We start from the raw sequence: 15,535 nt of genomic DNA on the forward strand, positions 1-15,535 counted from the left end.
GTGGTTTGTGTCCTGTCCTATTTAAATGATCTATAGCGCATGGTCTAAAGTGCATTTAGGGCGTGTCCAATCCAGTTTGGTAGTTAAACAGCTCATAATCTGAGAGCAAAGTAAGGCGCAACGGGCAAAGGGCTTGTATTTAGTATCTTAATCAATCATAGGTGTGTTTTGTTCGTAACAGGAATCAAACCAATCAGAATGTCCTCTCCCATTCCCTTTAAGAGCCAGGTGTTCCTGCACCGGCTGCATCGCTATTTAAAAGGCGTATTCGGCAAAATGGATCATCGAGCGGTTTTCTGCTGTGAAAATCTGAGCAAAATTCAATATACTGTATGATTGTCAGCACTAGGTTAAATATGATAAACATGTATTGATAAATAATGAAAACTGTATGGCTTTCCAAGGCTCCCGATCGTCAGACCAGCGTCTTGAATGGTAGCTCACTGCCATCGGTGTGTGAGTATGTGTAATTGAGAGGCAAATTGTAAAGTGCCATATGAATTCTACTGCAAAATAAGTTTTAAAACTTGATGATGTAATGTTTGACACTCATTTACATAATTATCGTCCAACTCACCAGAAATATCACGCAAGCTGTGACCCAAACTTTTGTCTGAATGGAGCCGTTACAGAACATTTAGGTAACGAAAAGCTGTATTCTACGGCCCAAAGTCCACTATTTGAATAAATGAATCCATCAGTGCTAGATTCCATGTAAAGGGGCTATGGTGACTAAGCCCAGATTCATACGCAAGTATCTTTCCAAAATACCATTAGGCCCATCAAATAGCTGGATGTCTTGTTTCTGCTTGTGCTGCGATGTGGAGGATAAAATGAAGACTTAAGCTGCTCTTTTCCTTTGTCTTTGCCATGATCAAACACCCGTCCAAGCAAGAAGCAGCTAATAATTAGCATAATCACTGAGTCCCCAGAGCACTCAATCACCTCCAGTGGCAGTTTATGAAGCAGAAGGGCAGACATGATGGAGAGGAGCTTTTCTAGCCCATAATTGGCTGTAAATATTGTACGCAGTGTGTACTTTTTTTCCATCTGTGGCCCGGATACAGCTGTATGTATGCAGCATGTCAACTGTGAGCAGAAGGAATGGAGGAGGATTCACCGTCCTGTTGTTTTCAGGAAAGCTGAATCTTCACTAAACAGGTGTTCAGGTAGATAGCTCATCCCAGAGGTAACCACACACACACACACACACACACACACACACACACACACTTAATAGCAATCAGATAAGTAACCAAGAGCCAAGAAATGTTTCTAGAGCTCTGAGTGTGTGTGGTGTAGTTCTGTTAGCACATGCAGGCCTGAACATTCATTACTGTATCCAAAAGAAAAAAGTGTGCAAATGATAAAATGTTTCTGCTCTTGGAAACAACAGCAGAATGATGAGGCATTTGGGAAGAGTGCTAGATGTCAGCTTGTATCCACATTCCAACATCATTAGTGTTAATGTCACACTAATGTCCCCAAAATATCCTGCTTTGCCTTATTTGACATTTTCAGAGCCACATTTGATGTCAGAGAATACATGCTCGAGGACGCATCAGAGAACAATCCCTCACAGAAATGAACAAAGTGAGTTTTTTTCCAGTCCCTCTGGAGAGATTTATTTATACAACTGTCATCTAATTCTGTCGCAAACACGCACACACCCACACACCCACACACCCACACACCCACACAGGAGATCTGCCCTCTACGCTGCATATCCCTTGAGAAAGAGGTCACGATCCAGCACCATCCTCCAGGGAATAGCCACATAAGATGGCGCCGCTGCTCCCCGTCTTCCATCTCCAGGTTGTACACTTGCTCTAGCTGCAAATTAAATTTAGCTGAAAAAAACAAACAAACCTCAAAGAACATCTCTGAGGGCCCTCAGACCTTGTGAGAGGAAGAATAGCTCGTCTCTCACATTAGCAGCACCTCAGACATGTCAGAAAGCCAGGCCATCGGTCACCTGCCACTCGCTTGTCAACACCGACTCAAAGACAGTCTCACACCTCCTGCGAGCTGCTCAGACCCGCTGATAAGAACTCATCTTCACTTCAGACATAAACGCCCGCGGCTGCTGCATTGTGTGAAACGCTCATCCTGTGCATAAATCAATCACACTTCCGACTTAAGACTATTTTCCAAATAAGTGGTGACTTGTCAGATCTGCAGTCTGGGAGATGAAGGGGAGGATTTGTTAAACACAGCTTTCTCGTCACTCTGCCACCCACTGAAATGAAAATGGGTGTGGACTCCGTCTTATTTGTTAGAAATATGCGGTCGCAAGTTAGATTGTTGTTTTGTGCTCCTTTGTAAAGAACATCATGTGTGCCAGTATGCTCCCATGAAGGCACTGCACTGTACAATCATGTAGTCCATATATTAAATCAATCTTTTTTTTTTTATTAACATATGAGTTTATTACAAATGTCAGTGTGATTTTGCAAGAGAGGGAGGGGGGTTGGATGGGTCAAACAAACACAAGACTATCAACCAGGAGACCGCTGTTCGTGTCCTGTGTGAAACTAAAAGTAACGTTGACTTATTTTGTCACGTCAGCCTTTAGTCACGTGACTCGTCGGTATCGTCAGTCCCGTGAGTCACGTAAGTCGAGTCCGTTAGGTTATCGTCAACCATGACCGTTTCCGTTGTGTTGCCTAAACCTAACTTTCTGTGAAAACAGAAGTTTATTTTGAAGGGACTCTATGCATGTAACGAACGTATATTGACACGCCGTCCCTGGTCCGTCCAAAAGTAACGCAAGAGGGTACCCCGTGTGTCAGTCTGCGATGCTCGAGGGGCTCTGACCAACGGCGGTATTTGATGAGCTAGGAGTGAGAACGTGTTGGTTTTCTCACCTCTCCACTTTCACTTTAGCGCCCTATCGACCAGGGCTGGGATCGTCTCACAGTGCTCAGTAATGAGGGAAGATGTCAGCCAGCGCCACAGTGTGGATCATCGATGTGTTCTTAACAGTTTTTGGACAACATGGAGCTCTATGGCACAGAGGAGAGAGATACAGGCTTTGATACACACAATACTGGTTAATAGATCCATTCACTGTTGGTTCACATTTTCCGCAGGATTTGTTGACAATAAGACAAATATAAAATGCCATCAGGCTTCTCTTTTAACTAGGGCTGTCAGTTATTCAAATATTTAATCGCAATTTATTGCATGATTGTCCATGATTAATCGCAAATAATTGCAAATTTATTGCACATATTTGTATTTGTTCTAAATGTACCTTAAAGGGAGATTTGATTTTGAAAATGGACATGACAGTTTTTTCTTGCCAAAATTTAGCGTTAGTTTGGAGCGTTATTTAACCTCCTTCCCAACAAGCTAGTCGTTAGCTTGCGTTAAAGCGTTAAAGAAATTAGTGTCGTTAAGTAATTTGCGTTAACACGTTATTATTGCGTTAACGTTGAGAGCGTTAACTCTAATTTTTTTTTTACAAAGTACCACTCTGAATTTATGCAAAGAAAGAGAAAGTGAGCTGTTTCAGTTGTTTCACACTGTGAGTTGTCAGCAGTGTATCTGTAGACAACCAGTTAGATTTTGTCTTCTTCCCTGATTTGTCCAGTTTCAACGAAATCATCTGCTTCACTCTCGGTACGTTCTTGGTGTGCAAGGCCACCAGTCCTTCTTTTCCTTTAACAGTTTCCTAGCAGGCTCTGTGCCTTTCTCTCTCAGAGTCGATTAAAAACATTGCCGCCACACACGTACTGATCAATGCTATCTGCCGGCTGATGAAACAGGAGTGTGATTGCCCATGGAAACACTGTGTTTAGTTCCTTATTAGCATGTGAGCTAGCACTCCCGACAGGGGGTCAACTTCATCAGGTCCAACTCAAACTCTCAGCGGTAACCGCAGGGTGGGAGAGCCTGTCAATAGCTTCCTTTGACCTACCTGCACAGCTTTACAAGCTCCCTTTGAACAACATCCTGATGCTCATGAACATAATGAGTGAAAGAGCCACACTCCCTTGCTGACTTGAATTTGTGGTGATCATTATTAATCTTGATCTTAGTAATTACACGGCATCATATATTTGTTTCATGTTTTACTTGCACTTTTTTTTTATTATAAAAGGAAAGGACAGAAAGAGGAAAAAGTAACTAGAAATAAAATAGATATGCAGGTGAGGCAGAAAGCCACTACCAAGGGCTCATCTAAAAGCTCACCTAAAAGAGAAAATATACAGTATATTCATAAAAACAACGATGCTAAATAAAATACCAATTAATATGCATATATTTGACATGCTTAAACACATCATATTTTTACAAGTTAGGCTGCTATTGATAAGAGCAAAAAAGTTGAAAATAAAATCAAGATTATTCAACATAAAATATTTTTGACATCAAAAGTTTACACAGTATTAACGCATTAATGCAAATTCAGTTTAACGCATTAATGCAACTTGCAATTTCAGAATTTGTACCGAGCATCGTTTTTAAGCTAGTGTAAGGGATTTACAAATGGAACAGGTTTGGTTATTAGCTAATTTAATAAATAATATTCATAGAATTATTATTATCAATAAGAATTATTAATCAACATTAATAATGAACGGGGCACCACCCTGGAATCAGGGACCAATAACCAAAACGTTAATCCAGTCTCAAAAGGGAAATATTCCCTCCAAAGGCCAGTATTTTAACACTACTTTACACTTAGGAGGTGAATAGCGAAGGGTGAATCCGAGCACTAACTCTCATAACCAGTTGTTATTACAATATGAATGCACAATAAACACAGACAACTGCTAGTTAAAATAAGAACATTTATTTACATACAGTAATCTTAATCAATAATAAACACTCTAACAACATTAATCTAAATCAATATTTATCACAGCAGTAATTACTAATTAACAACACTTAATAAACAAATGGATGTCCTACAATGCAGCTCTAAGCACTAAACTAGAATTAAACAAAACACAAAAGCAAAAGAAAATGTGTGTGCGGGAGAGAGAGAGATGTGTGTGTAAGAGAGAGAGAGATGTGTGTGTGAATGCAAATGTGTATGTGTTGAGGTGTGAAAGAGGAGTGTCTATATGTGTGTGTGTGGTGTGGGAAGAGCAAAGGACGCCCTCAGTGGACGTCACCACGTAAGCGGTTACGTCACGTAAGGGGGGGGGGGTTTTGCTCGAACGTTACAGATCACGCACAAACGGGGGTGTGAATCCCCACGTGTCCTGTAAGGTAATAGGTGTGAGCCTGTGCGCGGAGGCGTGTCTATGTGTGTGTGTGTGGTGTGGGAGGAGCAAAGGACGCCCTCAGTGGACGTCACCACGTAAGTGGCTACGTCACGTGAGGGAGGAGTTGCTCGAACGTTACAGATCACGCCCAAACGGGATGTGAAAGTCCCGCGTGATCAGTAAGGTGGGAACGTGAAGAGGCGTATCTACGTGTGTGCGTGTGTGGGAGGAGCAAGGGAAACCCCGAGGCGGCGTCACCACGTAAGCGGTTACGTCACGAGGGAGGAGGTGCTCTGGTGGCGGTAGCGCCACGGAAATCACCGACTGCGTACGAACGGGACGGGGATCCCGCGTGTCAGCAAAGTGTTTGTTTGTGTGTGTTAGAAGTGGAGGAAAAGAAAGGCGGGGAGCGCCTTAAAACAGTATCACAGTCAAAACAGTAAACACCGCAGCAGCAGGAATCCTAACTGCCGCGCGGGAGATGTACTAGCTGGGTTATTATTACTCAGATGCTCGGCAGGCAAACTCACGTTAGTCAGCCGTGCACTGGTCTTTTAATAATAAACTACAGCTACAGATCTTCAAGTTTGGCAGGAGCTAACACAAGGAGCACACAGTAATCAGACAGTCAGCAATAGTAAACAAAGCAACATAAACAAGCAAAGCAGAGCAAAGCAAGTTAAATAAACAAAACAAACAGACGGACTCGGCGGTCCGTACGTTCAATATAAATCAACAATAGTTATTAACTTATTGGAATATACAATCTCACTAGTCTCTGCCCAGACACAAGCCTCTTACTTGAATCGCTTCTTTGGAGCGATAGTGGAGTATATCGTCGTTAGTTGGTCCGGCGGCGTCGCGCTGGCTCGGACAATAACGGGCCGTTATGATGCTCGTCAGCGGGGGAAGAACGGCAGGGCTGGCTCTCCGTGTGGCAGCGGATGGAAGCAGCTGATGTGAAGACGGCGGGGCGATCGTCTCTTCCTTGGTGAAGGACGCGGATCCGGGTCTTCCTTCTATAGGTATGGTGGTCTGGACGTCTGATGACCGGCGGGCTGGACCTCCGTGTGGCAGCGGAGGGGAAAGCATCCAGAAATAAAGGAAAAGGCGGTGCGCTCGTTTCCTTTGATGAAGAACGGTTGTCCTCGGCTTCCTTGGTGAAGCCGGGCTGTAGTCTTCCTTCTGCAGGGATGTGGATCAAAGTCTGATGGACACAACATTATCTTAACTCGTCCAGCGAGGTCAGAAAATGTGGCTCGGTCTTTAGGTGAACGCCGCAGCGTTGGGTACCTACTGTAGCAACGTGAGTCGCAGTGGAAAAGGGCTGAGATTCAGGTGAGCGTGCCTATATCTCCTGTGAGAAAAGTGGGCGTTTCACCGGAAAGACCCCACATTTCCTGTTAGCCTCATCCAATGGGGGTCCTTGTTTGGGTTCAAAATGAAATTTCACATGTAGATGCGAAATTTTAAGAGCTGGGCAGTTAGGTCCCCTGCTGTGATCAGGTCTCTGGTTTCCCATGTAGGCCAAGGCTCTTTGTCTCGTGAGGTCCCTACACTAGAGTGAAGATACTGGCATCATATTACGAAACTACCTAAAGAATCCATCGGTACCAACCATGTCAGACTAGCTTGTAGTGAAGGAGGTTAAATAACGCTCCAAACTTACACTAAATTTTGTCGAGGAAAAACTGTCATGTCCATTTTCAAAGGGGTCCCTTGACCTCTGACCTCCAGATCAGTGAATGTAAATGGGTTCTATGGGTACCCACGAGTCTCCCCTTTACAGACATGCCCACTTTATGATAATCACATGCAGTTTGGGGCAAGTCATAGTCAAGTCAGCACACTGACACACTGACAGCTGTTGTTGCCTGTTGGGCTGCAGTTTGCCATGTTATGATTGGAGCATATTGTTTTATGCTAAATGCAGTACCTGTGAGGGTTTCTGGATCAATATCTGTCATTGTTTTGTGTTGTTAATTGATTTACAATAATAAATATATACATACATTTTCATAAAGCAGCATATTTGACCACTCCCATGTTGATAAGAGTATTAAATACTTTACAAATCTCGCTTTAAGGTTCATTTTGAACAGATAGAAAATATGTGATGAGTTTGCAATTAATCGCGATTAACTATCGACAATCATGCGATTAATCCTGATTAAATATATAAATTGAGTGACAGCCCTATATCTCACTTCGTATATAGACAAAGACAGAGAATCAGCCAGTAAGTACAGGTTTGTATTCCATAACTGAACTCTGCCCTCAAGATGTACAGAATACATAGGTAGGTAATAACCTGCTTTGTCTAGTTATGTAAAAAATAAACTTGAGAATTACAAATAAAAAAACTTTTTAAAGTGTTCTGGCAAGCCTGTACTCATGGACTTCACTTTAAAAAGAACAGTACATATTTGAAGAATGTTAATATCAAACATAGACAATACATTACATTTGAAGAAAGATGCAGAGGCTGCAGCATGGGACTTTGAGAAAGTTCTGACAAAACGTTTCTACAGCAGGACAATTTCAGATATACAATATTACAAAAGGTAAGGTATCGGTATATTAGGCTGTAGTATAATGTTAGAAGACAAGAAGTGTGTAATAAAGCACTAATTATTCTAATAATCCCCAGAGATTTTGTAATATGATCTGATCTGAGCTTCTCAGCGATTAATAAAATCTTGTTGAACTTTGGTCATTTTTCGTCAAGAACTAGTTCCAAGTTCACATCTAATGCCCATTTATTTGTCTGAAACTATTTTGAATATGTGAGATGTCCACTGTTCACTTCACTAATGAGCACTGTCCAATCTTTATTGGAAATTAATATTATCTGCTTTTTGTTAGCTTTGTTCCCCGTAACGACCTTTAACCCTGTGTGACCATTTACTGGAGGACAATGGCCATTAACAGTATGTAATCAGCAGCAAGCACACACACCCACACACATGCATTCACACACGCACACACACACACACACACGCACACACACACACACACACACACACAACCTGATAAGAATATATTTTTTTTTTATTTATTTATTTTCTCACATTATTATCATTATTGATATTATTACTTACTACTAATATAGTCTTTTCATTTATACTCAAATAAATTATTATTATTATTATCATTATTTGTATTATTACTGTTGTGATGTCATGCTGTGATGATGATAGTAACAGTGGCTTTTTTGTGTGTTTGGTATGCTCTCATGTTTTATTTCCTCTCTTCTCACTCTCCCTCTAAACTAGTCCCGAAACCGTCCTTATTAGAATTATGTGCACTATAACTACTTACTTAGATATTCTTTTCACTTGTAATCAAATAGTACCATACTAATTGAATTGCCACTTTGGCCCCAGGGAGCATAGACACAGAGAAGGACCTAAAAGAAAAGAGCGTTTTGTTTTCCTGACCTCTTGTGGTTGTGCATGTGATGTTTCTCAGAAGCAGAGGAGGAGCTAGAAAGACATGAGCCACTTTTCCACTATTATAACATTGCAAGTGTTGGGGACGCAGGGAGGAGCTGGTCTGGTTATTAGCAAATATTAAAGATAATCATTAATATCAATAAAAAGTATATTAATACAATTATCAATATATATTAATAATAACAGGGCACCACAATTATGGTTGTGCCGTAGCTCAAAAAGGCATTACAAGTAGTCAGTAATTATCAAAATAATGTATTGAATTATTGAATAATATGACTTAAATTCATATTAAGTGAATTTGTGGGGCACCATCCTTCTTATCAAATGACAGCTGATTAATGTAGTCTCATAGAAATAGTCTCATAAAGTGTACTAAACTATCAATTTGAACTCTGATTAATAATTAAATGTTTCCTGTATAATAGAACTGAACAGCCTGGCAGAATTCATGAAATCTCCTCCTCCCCAAAAAACGTGTTGTGGTGTTGCACTGGACCACATCAGCCTTTAAGGAGCCTCTCAAAGCCTAATGGTGTACGTGTCCACAGGCTCCGTCCTTTCCACGCTTCCCATTCATTGTCTATGTAAGGAGCCGTGCAATGCATTCTGCTAGTGTGGCGGCACGATTCGAGAGGCGGAGCGTCACGACAGCCGTTCCTCATTTGCATAAATGTCTAGTCTACTTTATGCAAATCAGGGGCATACAACGTGACTCGCTGCCTCTCAAAACTCCCGAGAATCTTTTAAACTAAACGTTGTCGATCCAAAATAAAGACAGATTCAGCAACTGCACGGCTTATTTCTCGCGTGAAATATTTTCAGAAACACATTTCGCTGAACTGTTTTCGTTATATAAGAGAAGGCAGTTTCCAAACGAGCCGCCATGTTGCTTCCGGTTTGAAAGCTGAGAGCAGCAGCCCACGAGGGAAAGCGTTCATCCAATCAGGAGCCTAGTGCCTTGTGTCTAGTGGCAGCCCATCAAGCATCCAATGCTGGGAAGCGGCGCGTACCCTCGCGATAAAATAAGCCCGGTGGACACGTACCATCGAAAGCTTGACAAAAGCTTGAAAGCTTGAAAAGTGTTATGATTATTATTATTATTACTACACTAGTTGCCTAGGTTACCCATCTCTACTTTCTTCTGTAAAACAACAATCACTGCAGCCTCAGGGTGAGAATGAACCTTGTGTTTGTAATGTGTCACTAGAAGCCCGTCTGTAACAGCAGTCTGTTGCCCAGTCCGGGATCCAATGCAGCAGAGTGCAGCAACATATTGGGTCGCCGCACGTCACCATAGTCCCGCTGTGGGTCCAGCCCGGACAGCTGACGGCAAAGCCCACGGCAGGATACGGTGGGGTTCGGTGACCCAATATGCTGCTGCACTCCGCTGCATTGTATCCCGGTATGGGCGACGGACTGCTGCACGGATTCATCAGAGCTGCTACAACCACCACTTTCTTGCCTGCCCTGCAGGTGTCGCTGTTGAAGCATTTTAATCTGCAAAGAAAAACATATTTTATAAACTAGAATGACACTCGGAGGCCAAGTGTAGAGTACGAGCAGGGAGGCGGGGAGGCATCTGATTGGTTCTTTCCAAGGAGGACCGCGAGGCAGTGATTGGTAGACGTTTTTACAGGATTACAGCAGCTATAGATGACGGCTCTTTTCCTTTTTCATTGCTCATCAGTAATGGATCGCTATCGGGGGGTAAAGACCATTTCAACCAATAGAACAGCTAGTGAAGCTAGCTAGCTGGAGAACATCGTCAACCCTGCCTTTAAAATGTAGCCAGTTTTGATATTATGTCTTATATAGTTTGTACAATATTTGTATAATACAAATATTAACAGTTTTACTGGAAACTATGTGTAGCAGCATAGGCCTTATACCATCCGTCTTATTGAAACCATACAAAACATGGAGCCCAGAAAAACCTGGTGACCTTTTGGAAATAACATCCCTGCTTGCTCCCTCTCTCTGTCTCTGCATGATAGAATCACATTGTCTTTTCTGAGGGTTTAATGAGGGTTTAGGGTGAGTATAAGAGCATCTTCCTCCTACAGCTGGCAGCTCTGAAGATACAGAAGCCTATAATTAGAAGTTTAAACATGGCCATCATTTACTCTGCCTCTGATGTCTCTGTCTTCCTCCACCTTTAAAATGCTTTCTCATAGTCGCAACAGACACCGGAGAGAAGCTGAGACGGAGAGAGTCATTTGAGTGATAATAAATCTCTATTTTCAGTCACAATCCTTATCCTTAATAAAGCCTCCACTCCTTTAAAGTGTGCACAACCTGCCAGTGTTTCCCAGATAAGGGTGGGGGGTTGCATTTTGCTCACTACCACAACCCCCTGGATGCTGTCCCACCACCCATGCTGTGTCGCAGGTACTTCTTCATGTGCCATTTGATTAATAGATTAATTCCAAAGTAACATGCTCTTATTCATTGTTTTCTCTGGTGGGACTCGTTGGCAGAAACGTTGATTAATGGGATTGAGTGTGGAAATGGTAATCTGCACTTCTGAAATTCATGACCTACTTTATGGACTACTTAAAAAAAAAAAAAAAAAGCGGCTCTCTTATTTGGCTGAGTCTTTCTCATATTATATCTGCAGTAACAGACATATATGCATTGAAGCTGCAGCATAATTCCCCTGGGCCATTTTGTTTATATCTGCAATAAAGTGCTAGTGTCACATTAAATATGGTAGACTGGAGACAGGGGAGAATATATTTAGTGTGGAGCCTTCAGTGAGTGAGTGTTCCCAGGCCTGGCTGCGGTTTCTCTCCACGCATTCTAAACTAATGAATTGGTCCAATTAGTGGACCAATTAACAACACCAAGAGCTGTGCTATCAATTCTCCAGCTCCGTGAGAATACACATACACATACTGTACTGTACATACTAATAGGAACTGTTGCTTCCCGGGTATTGACTTTTGGTTTAGCAGGAAATTTTAACTTTAAACCTGCTCTGGGCAGATTTGCATGTCAGTACTTCAAAATGTCAGAGAATTGATGTTGTGGTCTGACAGGTTACCAGAGGAGCTGACGGGCACACTTCCCAAATCTCAGCAGTGAATCGTGCTTAACATCAAGCAAGCTGTTTGTTTGAATCAACTCCTGCCAGCAAGTGCGTTGGAAAAAAGTGAAGAAAATGCTCTATATCGTATAAAAGTGATAATATGCAAATGTCTTCAAACCTGCTTTATCAATAAGGGGAACTCGTTGGTCTGTTGTCTTGTCGGTGCACCGCTTTGATCCAGACTGTATTTTTGAACTTCAATTTTATTAGAATCATCATATACATACAGGTACATAAGTGAATTTTGACCTCTGCATTTAACCCAGTGAGTGGGCTGCTGTAAAGAGCATCGATGGGGACTGAACCCTCAACCTTGCAGTACCCTGAGGATGCTTCCGATCGCCAATTACCCACTGACTGCTACATCTCTGCGGATGGAGTCGCCGCTATGAGAACCTCGCCAGTACCAGTGGTCACCGGGGTGGATCTTCACGACGCCTGCTTCCTATGCCTTGGAGTGGACCACACAGAGGAGGGCGTTCAGTAAATGAAAATACATTCCTCAAAAAGCACATTCCTCCCCTCTCCTCATGGCGTCTTGTTGAGGTCGGCCAGAACCGAGCATTACGATTATTTGAGTGCCCAGTGCACTTCAAACACATAACGGCCGTGTCACCCCACCACCAGTAACGAAGGCAGCGGGCTGGCACAGATCCCCTGTCGTGTGCAGCAGGGTCTATACTCTCCCTTTTAACAGTCCCTGATGGATAGAGGGCTGTTTCATGCCACTATTAAAGTGTATGCAACAGCCATTTCTTCCTGTAATGAGGGTTTTGGCGACAGACCGGTCTTTGGCCACCCTCACATGAAGCGGTTTCTGCAGGGAGTCAGGAGGCAATGACCAGTGGTGTGTGCCTCCTCCCCGCAGTGGGAACTGCTATTGGTGCTCGAGGCTTTGATGAAGGACTCCTTTAAGTCTTTAGAGCTGAAGGACTCCTTTAAGCCTTTAGAGCGTTCCTCTTTGAAGGCGTTGTCATTCATTTGACCTCAGCTAAGAGAGTATGTTGACTAACCACCCTTGATCCTCTTGGTGTCCGCAGCAGGGCTACTCTCAGACCAAACCTCTCCTTTGTTCCTAAGAACTTACGGAGTTCATTCAGGTCGATGGTCATACAACTGGAGGCAGAGTTGCATCTGCTATGTCCATGTACTTCGCTGATGGTATTGCCACAAATTGTTTTCCAAGAAACGCCTGGCGGGATGTCTTTGTGAGTGTATCTCCCAAGCCGATAGGCCGGTGGGAAGAGCCCTCCCACTGTGGTCTGCTCACATTCTAAATGCAGCGCTGCGTTGTCGGCACCTTGTTCAGTAGGGTGAGTGTCAGGGATATGTAAGACCATCATGGTCGACGCCTGATCCGTTCATACGGTTCTATCTCTTGGACATGTCGGGCTCCTTTTCAGGGTCTGTGCTCGCTGGAATGACACAGGACTGGTGAAAAAGGTGAGGTGTGTGTGTTGCACCTGACCCCCCCCTCTGGGCATGATACACCTACATGTTCCTGTGCTCCTTGATGACCCGGGGAATGTGGTGTGCAGGGTGTCGACTGTTTCTTTTTGACCCCTGCAGTGTTAGACCATGGCTTTACCCAGATCAGTTGTGTATTATCAGAGATGGCCAGGGCCCCCCTACCTCTCTGCTGTGGCGGTCTAACTTATAAAGAAGTAAGCGGGCTGTGGTGTCCTTATCCTTAGCCAGTCTGGATCAGTGTGGTTGGGTTGATGTGGTGTTGCGGCAGGGTGTACATCCATCAGGCTCCACTCACTGTACCCGCAGAGTCCAGTAGAGGGCGCAGCCTGTGTGAGTTACAACGAAGGTTACGGTACTGTAACCCTAGTTCTATAAGCACAGGCGGAGCCCTCTACCAAGGAGGCCCTGTCGCTCCTGCGCCGCTCGCTGAAGAGGGCGTGGCATTGCAGGCAGTGCTGGACGCCACCTTTGTAGTAACGCACGTATTCAGTAGGCACGTCCTGATTGGCCAGCTATGTTTATGCAAATCTCAGTGGGTGAACTCGTGCGCGTGATTGAGGGACAGTAGTACCCATAGAGTTCAGTAGAGGGCTCCTCCTGTGCTTATAGAACTAGGGTTACAATATCCTAACCTTCGTTTTAACTTTGGTAGGGACATTTTTTTTTACTTGCTCTATCTCTGTTTTCCTCTTACATATTCACACGTGCGCACGCATATACACACCCAAAAGCTTGTTTACTTCATTCTGCTTCAAACAGGACTTGTATCATTGCATTATTCTATGATTTTACTGTCAAAATAATATATATTTTGAATGATACAGAACAGCTACACGGTTACTTTACTACACTTTGGTTCTTGATGTCCTTATGAATAAAGTGAATGAAGAAAAGATAATTGTTTATCATAACAGATTATGTGTGGTAATAAAGTCTTGACAGAAACTCTTTGGACTCTACAGGGAGATTTGTAATCGCGTGTACCCCGAGCAGCAGCGAGATAAAACCCCCCATGAAGTCCAGACACTGGCGATGATTCTGCTGAGACTGGTCGGCTGAGAAGGCTGATGAAGCTAATGAATCTAGGCAGTGAAGGGGAAGTGGAGGGACGCTTGTAACAACAGCATGAACGCAATGAAAGCAGAGAGAGAATCTTATTTAAAAGGAGACAGCAGCAAGATGATAGGCTAACCATGTAGATGTGTGACTGTACTATTGGATGGATGTGACCAGCTGATGAGAACAGCTAATATTGCCATTACTTGAAACAATTACAGCAAGGAAATTATGAGTGAGCATACGTGAGAGGAGTGAATGGCAGGATGTATGAGAAATAAACCACAGGCCTAAGCATGCAAAAGTATAGTCTTCCTGACGGAGCTTAAGCTAGAGCCTCATGTCTTAGCAACGATCAAACATCAGCCAACACTGTACATCTCAAGCTGTTTAATTCTGCAAAGTCTGAAACGTTTAAAGTATACTTTCTAAGCACTTCAAACTGCTTTTCATCACTATTCAGACTACCCTACAACTAGCCAACAATTCGTAGTAGGCCTACAGCGGGTGGGTCAGATCATTAGGTCAGGTTTCTCCCATATCTATAACCCTCTTTTTGACAACTCACAAACCTGGCGACTCATAGATATATTGAGTAATACTGTGTTGAGCGTGTCTGAGATCAATAAAAAGATTGCACCACCTGACTCTATGTCACTGTGGATAAAAGAGGGCCATGCACGGCCACTGATTTTACACATTTCATTGTGAGCAACGCAGGTTCATCTCCAGAATGTCCAATACACCTATCTGACACTCGCTCCTGAGGCAAGAAAAGAAATCTTCAAAAAAAACTAAATCCTGCCTCATTACCATATCAATTAGATCTGCAGCTCAAGATGGCCCAGGCTTTAAAGAATCTATGTGTTTGCTGCAGTCAATGAATATTCCTAAAGCCTGATCAGCTCCAAGAAAAAAGGAAAAAAGAAAGACTTGAAGTGGCGAGCTTAGGCTGACCTTGGATATCGCAACTGTTGACCCTTGGCTGGACCGGTCAATCAGAAAGTGTTGTTCCCCCCCGGGTGGATTAGCCAATCACAGTGTCCAGTGCTGGAAGGCATGTGTCCTCCACTGAGATGTCTGACAGTGCTGAGGGTGAGCACACACATGCAAATGAAGCAGAGAAACAATTAAATGTTCAATCAGAGGTTATTCGTAAATATACCAAAATGCTGATTTACAGAGTGCTCTGAATGCCTCTTTTAATCCCTGTGTCAGTTTATGTTGAGAGTTTTATGTTCATT

The sequence above is a fragment of the Sebastes umbrosus genome, chromosome 11, assembly GCF_015220745.1.
Source record: "Sebastes umbrosus isolate fSebUmb1 chromosome 11, fSebUmb1.pri, whole genome shotgun sequence".
NCBI lineage: Eukaryota > Metazoa > Chordata > Actinopteri > Perciformes > Sebastidae > Sebastes > Sebastes umbrosus.